Source organism: Ascaphus truei (assembly GCF_040206685.1).
Source record: "Ascaphus truei isolate aAscTru1 chromosome 13 unlocalized genomic scaffold, aAscTru1.hap1 SUPER_13_unloc_9, whole genome shotgun sequence".
Lineage (NCBI taxonomy): Eukaryota > Metazoa > Chordata > Amphibia > Anura > Ascaphidae > Ascaphus > Ascaphus truei.
In genome coordinates, this window is record NW_027453853.1 from 128,662 (window position 1) to 138,558 (window position 9,897).

A 9,897-nucleotide genomic window follows, 5' to 3' on the forward strand; every position below is an offset into this window, starting at 1 on the left:
ACTTAGTACACGAGTGCAATTGAAGTTTGACATGCGCCGAAACCCTCCACCCCTCCCCCCGCTCAGTTTGCGATGCTTAGTATATTGGCCTCAGTAGGTCTCTCCCTTCCACTTCAAAGTAACGTATTGACAACCAAAGGGGATCTGCTACAGTAGTTTTTGGTGATTTCATCAGTCCCACTTGGCAAATAGTATATTGGAGATTCAAAAAAAGAGAAAGCGCTCGTTAAAGTAACACATTCTTTGATATTTTTAATCGAAAACAATGATATTCTTCCAGTGTATTAGTCAAGCACCTTACAGTTCACAAATACACACTAGAGAGGGTTGGGGTTCCTTACAATGCATTGATCAAATACATTGTAAGGAGCCCCAACCCTCTCTAACAGCGCGTCTGAAATCTGCATTGTAAGGAATCCCAACTTTCTCTAATAGCGCGTCTGAGATCAGATGCATTCAAAGGAGCCCCAACCCTCTCTAATAGCGCGTCTGAGATCAGATGCATTGTAAGGAACCCCAACCCTCTCTAATTGTGACCCTTGCACTCACCACGAACAAGGCGGACCCCCGGTACTGAGGTGGGAAAGTAGAAACTGCGCACCCACAGCAGTGGAGGCACGCCTGGATTGTCAGCGTAGCCGGGTCGGGGTTGGAGAGAGAGGGTAGTCCAGATACTTGCCGCGGTCATGGGGAGGAGCCAGTAACGGTAGATGTCCGTTGTGCCGAGGTCGAGGGTTGGAGCTGGTGGGTTAAAAGAATGTCCTATATCCGTGGTCAGGGATGGAGAGATGCAGGTAGTCGAGGGCAAGCTGGGGTCGTTATACAGAGAGCGTCCAAGAGTCTAGCCGTGTCGGTACACATGAGGTCAAACTGAAAGCAAGAGAGGCAAGGCACAAGGCAAGGCAAAGCAGGAATGTAGGAACACAAGGCTACTATGGTCTATGCTCAGCAATTTGTAACTGAGCAAGCAGAGATTAAATAGGAGGACTGGAGCAATGAAAGTGAGAGGCGGAACGGAGGTGTGGCCCCGCGGGAGCTGTGATTGGACGCAGAGCGCAGGAGACAGGTGGGCATTGTTACGGGTGTTGTGTCGCAGCTGGGGAGTGGTGCACGAACGTCCCGTGAGCGCGCCGCGCGTGAGTGACACGTGACACGAACGGGGGGTGGGACCAAGCTCCATAGAGATGTTTGAAAACCTCTGTGTGCGCGCGCGCTTTTGTTGCCGGTCATTTGATTAGATGAGTTATTAAAAGCAAATTGTGTAGTTACTGTACACTCTCTCCAGTTCATTTATTTTTTCGTTCCGGTTGTGCATCGCACATTTTTCACTTTGTACTATCTCCCTAGCGAACAACACACCAAAAGGTGCCCTGCAGCAACCCACAGGAGCAGGATTGAACTGATGCACCCTTTGGTTTCATAATCTCCTTTGGTGTCATCCAAAATGGCCTGGCGAAGAGTTTTTCCGTAGAGTCGCTTGTAATGAACTTTGTTATTATTGAGGATAGAGTCTATGATATTGGCCGACTAGCAAGTCTACAGTTATTGATTTAAAAAGTTAACTAGGTGCCATTCCATGTGAACATTTACAGCTGATTTGTGATAGCTCAATAACAGAGCAGAACCAGCTAGGCGCCATCTTTTCTACATGTATATACTGTAAACCCCTAGACTGATCATTTACACCATTTATAAGTGGAGTTGGTAAGGATACCTCTCTATTTATGAGACAAAGGCTTGGACATTACTGTAGTGTTTTTGATTTAAACAAACAGGGCCCAAAATCTACTGTTGGGATTGTTTTTTGGAGCCCCAGATTTGGTCTTTGGACTTGTTTTTGTCATAGTTTATAGACTGCTTGTTCACTGGATTGATTGTACTTAATATGTCATACCAAAATATTACACAACATATGAATTTATAGTCACAAATACATTTTGCGAGAGTGTACGCAACAGCTCTACTCTGGGGGCCATGATGTTCACTTTTAAATGTCACATCTTCTTTAATATACACTAATGCAACATAGAGCGCTCCCAGGTGGTATCGAATTGGTCTAACTGCATCAATACGAGGCTCCCAACATGTTTCACAGACTCTCTTTAGTGTTAAATTGGGTAAGGATTTTAAAAGAATGATTTATCTGTTGGTGGACCTGGGGAAGAAATTATACAACGGTTGAATTAAGCCCAAAAATTAAATGGCACCTATATTGGGTTTGGCAGTGTTGTTAACCACTAGGTTCAAATAATGAGAACTACATGGTACATAAAACGCACGTGGGTTCATGTTCAACATGTCTTTGAACTCCATTATGCTTTCCCCGCATATTTGCAGCATTGTCATAGCTTTGGCCCTGCATATTTTCTACATTTATATTGAGATCCAATAGTTCCTTTATTATCCAATCACTTAAGATGATGTCATTTCTGCCAAAAAATAAAATGGAAGCCATCACATGGTACATCCACCAATTAGATTGGTGGATATATCATTTGTCAGTCAAATGTGATGTCACAGGCCTTATATAAGGTCTGTCATGTCTTATTTGACCCTAAGAAGCCGTCTGATCAACATCTCCCGGACCTGTGAAGAAGAAAAAACTACTCACCCGGGCCCACTCTTCCAGCAACTGAGGATCATGGACCCACCCTCCCCATGGCTTTCTTTCACCCCCCCTCCCCATGTCTCTTTCATCCCCCCATGTCTCTCTATCGCCTCCCTCCCCATGTCTCTTTCACCCCTCTCCCCATGTCTCTTTTTCACGCCCCACCCCATGGCTCTCTTTCACCCCCCTCTCTATGTCTCTTGCACCCCCTCCCCGTGTTTCTCTATCATCCCCCCCCTCCAAATGTCTCTCTATCACCCCCCCTCTAAATGTCTCTCGATCACCTCCCCATGTCTCTTTCACCCTCCCCTCCCAATGTCTCTTCACCCCTGCTCCCATGTCTCTTCACCCCTGCTCCCCATGTCTCTTTACCCCTGTTCCCATGTCTCTTCACCGCCGCTCCCCATGACTCTTTCACCCACTCCCCATGTCTCTTTCACCCACTCCCCATGTCTCTTTCACCCCTCCCCATGTCTTTCTTTTAAACCCATTCCCATGTCTCTATATCACCCCCTACCTATGTCTCTCTTTCACCCTCCTCCCCTCGCCATGTCTCTTTCACCCCCCTCCCCTCACCATGTCTCTCCTTCACCCCCCTCCCCTCGCCATGACTCTCACCCCTCCACCTTCCTTCCACATGTCATAAACTCACACACACACTCACACTTAACAATTCTTGGTATATCTATAGAGGGTATTACTGTGCATCTGTATTATTTTTTAGTATAATGCTACTAGTAGTAGTACTTTTTTTTAAACAACTCTGAATTAAAATTTTTATGTATCATAATGTAACAATCATTTTTTGTTTCTATAGCAACCATTTACAAAGTCACATCCCCTTCCTATTTTGAAACAGGCTCTGGCAACCCCCCCCCCCCCTTTTTTTGAACACTGCCCTCTCCCTAGCTGTGCAAAACTCAATTGTATCCAGTGACTGCCTGGTCACATGATCACCCCAGAGAACTTTGCATTTTTGGTCCTCTTCTGCTGCACTGGCAACCATTTAGTCAACCCCCGAGCCGAATCTTCACCGATCAATCGCAACTTAGCTAATTACTTATCAATGTGTGGATTGTATTGATGCACATATCAAAGGGATTTTTTTTTTTTAAACGACAGCTTGGACTGCTGCTTTAAAGGTGGGCAGAGTAAGTTTGGAAACGGGGAGGAGTCACAGACCTCCAAACAATTTAAATCTGCGCACACAAACCCATGTAAACTCAACCCCAGACCCACCTCACCATATATATTTGTCTTAAGGAGTGCTACTGGGTATGTGACATTGTACAGTATAAACACAAGGAAGAGAAGCCCAATGCAACATGATCCTCCGCCGACTTAAATTTAACATGTCAAAAACAGAACTCCTTATATTTCATGCCAAACCTGGCCCTACTACCACCTTCCACATTACTGTTGGAAGAACTACTATACATGCAGTAGCCCAAGCACGCTGCCCTGGGGGTCACAGACTCCTCTCTCACATTCAAAAGGTAGCTAAACCTGTCGTTTTTTCTTCCGCAAGATACACCCTTCCACTGTTGCTCGACAGCTAAAACTCTGACACAGACCCTCATTCTCTACCATCTCAAATACTGGAACCTTCTGCTGTCCGGTCTTACTGCCTCTCACCTGTCTCCCCTACAATCTATCCTAAACGCTGCTGCCAGAATCACTCTACTCTTTCCTAAATCTGTCTCAGCGTCTCCCCTGCTGAAATCCCTCTCCTGGCTTCCTATCAAATCCCGTATCTCACACTCAATTCTCCTCCTCACTTTTAAAGCTTTACACTCTTCTGCCCCTCCTTACAGCTCAGCTCTAATTTCTCGCTATGCACCATCCCGACTCTTGCGATCCGCCCAATGATGTCTTCTATCTACCCCTTTTGTATCTAAAGCCCTCTCTCGCCTTAAACCTTTCTCACTGACTGCCCTCACCTCTGGAGTGCCCTTCCCATCAATACCCGACTAGCACCTTCTCTATCCACCTTTAAGACCCACATTCTAACACATCTGCTTAAAGAAGCATGTGAGTAGCTCCGAGGCTGATACTATAGACCGCATACAAAAAGCTTGGCCCATTGCAGACGCACTTACCAGAACGCCGTCCTACTGTCTCTGTATGTTCTACCTACCAATTAGATTGTAAGCTCTTCAGAGCAGGGACTCCTTTTCCTAAATGTTACTTTTATGTCTGAAGCACTTATTCCCATGATCTGTTATTTGTATTATTTATATGATTGTCACGTGTATTACTGCGGTGAAGCGCTTTCTACATAAATGGCGCTATATAAATAAAGACATACAGTACATACATACATACAACATACAACATGACAAAGCATATAGTTAAATATTTATCTGTTTCTCTCTCATAAGTGGGGTCCGACTTACTTATCTCTCTCTCTCTCTCTCTCTCTCTCTCTCTCTCTCTCTCTCTCTCTCTCTCTCTCTCTCGTATCATCAAGAGGGTAATCTAAAGTTAATTTGCAGAATTTCAATAACCCTTGGCATTTGTAAATAGTTTCTTTAGTAAATAAAGAGTTCAATTGAAAATAGATACATTTTATTGAAGAGTTTTAAATATATTCTTAGTAAAATATGTTACAAACTGACTTATAAATATAAATCTTATTTACAGATAGTCACAGAGCTTGGCATCAGTTACAGATTAGTCAGGGTTTTTTTTTGTTTTTTTAGGGCTTAAGTATCTCATGGGGGAAATAAGTCTGGATGGTGGGTATCCGTAACGTTTAGAGATGTTATGATCCTTCTGCCTCTGAACAAAGCACTGTAGCCTCCCCTTGGAGGTATGTTGACAGGCTTACTCCCTCTCCAGTTGTGATTTCCTTTTCATAGCCTCTCTCTCCTCTCTCTGTTCTGGTGGAATAGGTATGGAAACCTCAAGCTCTTGGAGAGGCTGTTGACAGAAGGATGGAGTGAAGTTGTCCACTCTGCTGGGTACATTGATAGGAAGCTGCAGGTTAGAAAGCTGGTGCTTCTGGTTGAAAGGAGCTTGAATGGGGATAGTGGTTTGGCTGACCTTTTTAATGCATGTCACTGCAGCTTTCCGTTCTATGGATATCACTGGGAAGTGTTTGGGATTCTCTATAACTGAAGCTTTGTTTTCCCCACGTTGTTTGATTTCACTGGTTTTAATGCCAGGAGCTGGAATGGGGATAGTGGTTTGGCTCACCTTTTCAATGCATCTTACTGCAGCTTCCTGTTCTATGGATATCACTGGGAAGTGTTTGGGATTCTCTATAACTGAAGCTTTGTTTTCCCCATGTTGTTTGATTTCACTGGTTTTAATGTCAGGTCTTGTGTACTCATGTATTTTAAATAGCCTAGGCCTGGCATTAATACCGACACCTTTAATTCCAGAAATACTGTCCTGTTTTTTGGCCATGAACCTTTTAATCGCATCAGTAAGAGACCACTGAACATGAGAAGCAGAAGTCTGGCTTTGGCGTCCTTGCATTGGTCCAAGCTTATTTCCAAGTGTAATGGATTCTGCGGGTGCCCCTGGACCTGTGGGACCTGCTTTTTTACCCAATGGGTGAAATACTTGAACAGAGTTAATCATTTGGAGGCTGAGGTTGCTGTGATGGGCTTTCACCTTTCCTTGTTCAGAAGGTTCCAATGACTTCTTGCCCTTCCCAAGAACTTCTGAATTCACTCCAGGCTGATTAGCACTTTTTCTTTTGAGAGCTTTGGGGTTATTATCAGTACCACAAGCCAGCGCTTGCTCAAAACTGAAAACGCTGGTCTGGTTCTTTGTTTTCTTCACTAGCTGCTTAATATTGCTGTTCTGTTTACGTTTGATCCCCATCTCTTGAGGTGTCTTCCGCTCAGGACTATGAGTAACTGCAGGAGACTTTGCATCTTTACATTTGATCCCCATCTCCTGAGGTGTCTTCCGCTCAGGACTATGAGTAACAGCAGGTGTTTTTGCATATTTACGTTTGATCCCGATCTCCTGAGGTGTCTTCCGCTCAGGACAATGAGTAACTGCAGGAGTCTTTGCATTTTTAAGTTTGATCCCCATCTCCTGAGGTGTCTTCCGCTCAGGACTATGAGTAACTGCAGGAGTTTTTGCATATTTACGTTTGATCCCCATCTCCTGAGGTGTCTTCCGCTCAGGACTATGAGTAACTGCAGGAGTCTTTGCATCTTTACGTTTGATCCCTATCTCCTGAGTTTTCTTCAGTTTAGGATTAATATGAGTAACAGCAGGTGTCTTTGCATCCATTGTACCTTCACGGCTTTGCTGCATCTTTTCAGATACCTTATTGGAAATGTGGGCACCTGAGAGACAAACACGTTTCATCTTTTTTAACAGAACAGCCTCGTCACCAGATTGTGGGCCATGGGGTGACTTCCCTGGTATAGGAGCAGAAGAATGATTTACTGGCTTTGACATTGGTTTTACCTTCTTTTGCAGTGCAGTTTGAGGGACTTGATCCTTTGCAGCTGAATAAAGGATCTTTTTCTTCTTTGTTTCCACTTTGGAGCACTTTGGTACCCCCTCAGACTTTGACGGACACTCAGTCTTCACTGAACTCAGCACGTTATTACGAACCTTCTGAGCAATATGTGAGGGGGCCTTCACCTCTGAAGATCTCTTCGCCATATCTTTTAACCCACCCCTTTTCCACACTGGCACATATAACTCTTTGTTGCTTTGCACATCAATATGTAACTTTGAGAGGTGGCTCAGCTTCCGAGCTGGTTGAGTTGGGTACATTAGAGGTGGTTCACTTTTTTCATTAGCAGCAAGCTGAACTGCTCCTTGTGTAATTAAACTGGCCTGGGAAATATGTTGGGCTCCAAGCGAGGTCTGACACACTGTAACAAAATCAAAAAGGAGAAATAATCAATTATCATAAATACCAACACATTGTACATAATAACACAAAGGAAGAAAAGCAAACACATGCTTAATCCCTTCAGTATTGGCGAGGACTACATACTGTAGAGTTCTATATATTTGTAACACTACAGTGGCGAATGACCGTAATTAAAGATCTTTATAACAGGTAATGGTATCGGTCAAGGAGAAGATTTTGAACAATGATTAGTAAAGATTCTCCATATCTCACCTTGTAAGGTCTGCATTCCTCTAAGGGGTATGAATGGTGGCTGCTGAAGTTGTGCATACTGGGTGGCCATTATACAAGGCCCTATTGTAGCACGTCTTTCCAAATGTGTGTTGGGACGGAAAGTAACAGGCTGCGTTGTGGCTTCTCCCCTAACCTGTCCTGCAAATCCTGTGTATCCTCCTGTAGCAGTGTGGTAGAATCCTCCGTTCATGTCCGATACACGAGGGTAAGCGCGTGTTGCCTGTGGGATCTGCTGTAGATACATTGGTGTTCCTGCAGACCCTTGTTGCAAAATCATGCCTTGGGCCCCATGTCTGTAGACTTCTGTATTCCTCCCTACTGGGTGGAAGCTGTTGCTCCATGAAGGGTAAGCAGTGGTGACTGCAGGAGCACTGCAGGTCGGTGGAGGGTTCACAGCAGAGGAATTTAAAAACTGATCTGTAAGGAAGAAAGGTAAAAGTGAAGGGCCAGAAAAGCACAATCAAGGCACATTTCTTTAACACACGGGGACTCAACTCCAGTCATCAAACCCCCCACAATAGGTCAACTTTTCAGGATATTCCAGCTTTAGCACAGGTGGCCCAATCACTCAATCAGCCTCTGATTGAGTCACCTGTGCTGAAGCAGGGACTGATTGAGCGAGCTGTGCTGAAGCAGGGACGGATTGAGCCACCTCCGCTGAAGCTGGGATATCCTGAAAGCCTGACTTTGGGGGGTTAGGACTGCTTTAACAGACCTGCTAAAAGATATTCTTGATATCAAATACATATGAAATACATAGAGATGCTCACTTGGCTTGGTATTTTTATTTTGCCTTTAAAATATTTGGGGTTCTGGTTCTGGTTTTGAATAAAGTTTTTGGTGGTCTTTGTTTTGTTATGAATAGCAAGCACTAACAGGGATAATGGCTTGCTGGGAAAACACATTTATTTGATTATCAATGTTACATACCACTACTCTGATCAATAGTGGTCAGAAGTTTCAATATTTAAATACATTTTTAAGCAAGCTCCATGATTGCCTTCTATAGCATTGCTATGTATTGAAACACCAGAGCACCCGTACATTTTAGCTCAATATATGGGGTTTAATCTATAAATATATATATAGATATATATTTATACATATACATATACATATATGATGTGTTGGGATGTAACACAGACAGAAAACTATTTCTAGGTAGTTTTCAACACAAAGTGGCAACTGGCATATAAAACTTGTGCAGTCCATCACCTGCTTTCATGTCCACCTATGAACACAATGACAAATATAGATGTACCATAGCTTTCGGAACTGGATCTTTAAAAATAAAAATAAAAACATAAAAATTGCCTGTTCCTACTGTAGTATTTTGTGGTAATATTATGGTGTGGTATTCTGAGACGTCTGGTATATTGAGGTATCTGGAGGAGCACTCAGGTCAGCTATATCTGTAAATCAAGTGGCAGATTCTGCCCTCGTTTTGTGGCTTTGTCTTTTTTGGGGCCTTTGTATTACTGTAGAGTAGTGGTTTCCAACCTTTTTTTGGTTAAGGAACCATATGTGAAATTCTGAGGGACCCCAACCCTCTCTAACAACGAGTCTAAGATGAGATGCATTGTAATATACCCCAACCCTATCTAATAGTGCGTCTGAGATCAGATGAAGTGTGAGGAACCCCAATCCTCTCTAATAGCGCTTCTGAGATCAGATGCATTGTAAGGAGCCCCAACCCTCTCTAATAGCGCGTCTGAGATCAGATGCATTGTAAGGAACCCCAACCCTCTCCAATAGCGCGTTTGAGATAAGATGCATTGTACTGTAAATTCTTCTGTATTAAGTACAATTTTAAAATGACCTAAAAATTACAGCGAACCCTTTAGGGATGCCCGGGGAATCCTAGGGTTCCTAGGATCCGTGGTTGAAAAACACTGCTGTAGACAATAATTTAAGGATATGGCTGAAAGTAGTCGAACATTACACCCCACGGTGTAGAATTGGTCCAATAGTTATTGACCTAAACTTAGGGCAAGGAAAAAGCATGCCTTATACATAACTAATCCTACTGTATACACTAAGGTTCCTGTGTCTTTTTTTACTATCCCATAGATCCCATAGACGGTTGCCGCTTTGACATTTATGTATACAGTACATGTGTTCTTTTCTATACATTACTGTTCAAATCATTTAAGATTTTGAATTA